Below are 1007 nucleotides of genomic sequence, written 5' to 3' on the forward strand. Positions count from 1 at the left end.
CCCACCCAGTCTGTATTTCCTTTGCTGTTGCACATGCTTTGGCCAATCGTGGGTTGTTGCAGTTTTCCACTGAATTCAACCATGAGCCTGGGAGTAGAAAAAGCCCCCCCACCCAGAGTGGTAAGACGAGGGGTATGCAAGTGAACTGTGAGGGAGCCCGAGGCTGTCACTGGAGTGGCTCAGAGAGAGGCAGGCCTGGGACAGCCATGCAAGCTAATAGCAGCAATAGCAATAGAGGCCCATCAAGGAACAGAAGTGGCAGTGTGGAGAAGCAAGAAGTCTTTTTGGCAATAAGAATAAATATCCTGGGCCAGGCACGGTGACTCATGCCTGTAATCCCAGCACTCCGGGAGGCCGAACCGGGTGGATTGCCTGAGCAAGAGTGAGACTCCACCTCTAAAAAATAGCTGGGCATTGTGGCAGGTGCCTATAGTCCCAGCTACTTGGGAGGCTGAGGCAAGAGAATCATTTAAGTTTGAGGTTGCTGTGAGCTGTGATGCCACTCTACCTAGGGCGACAAAGTGAGACTCTGTCTTTAAAAGGAATAAATATCCCAACAAAATGCTTAATTATTATGAACCAAATTATTATTGCAAGATGCAAGGTGAAAACAGCATCTACATCCAATTCTCCTGCTCACTCTACCCACCGAGACGTCTCCATGTCTTCTACCTAAGGAATGAGGAGATGGGAGGAAGGAAGGCTGAGTCGGGCACCACTGAGGGGAGGGTCAGAAGGACACACTCAGGAAGAGAGCAGGAAGAGAGGGACATGGGGACACTGCTCGGCACTGATCAGCAGGGAGAGAGGGACTCGGGGACACTGCTCAGCACTGATCAGAATGAGAGGGGGACATGGGGACACTGGTCGGCACTGATCAGCAGGAAGAGAGGGACATGGGGACACTGCTTGGCACTGATCAGCAGGGAGAGAGGGACATGGGGACACTGCTCAGCACTGATCAGAAAGAAGAGAGGGACCCAGGGACACTGCTCAGCACTGATCAG

Source organism: Otolemur garnettii, unplaced genomic scaffold, assembly GCF_000181295.1.
Source record: "Otolemur garnettii isolate 467f Iridium unplaced genomic scaffold, OtoGar3 scaffold00053, whole genome shotgun sequence".
Classification (NCBI taxonomy): Eukaryota; Metazoa; Chordata; class Mammalia; order Primates; family Galagidae; genus Otolemur; species Otolemur garnettii.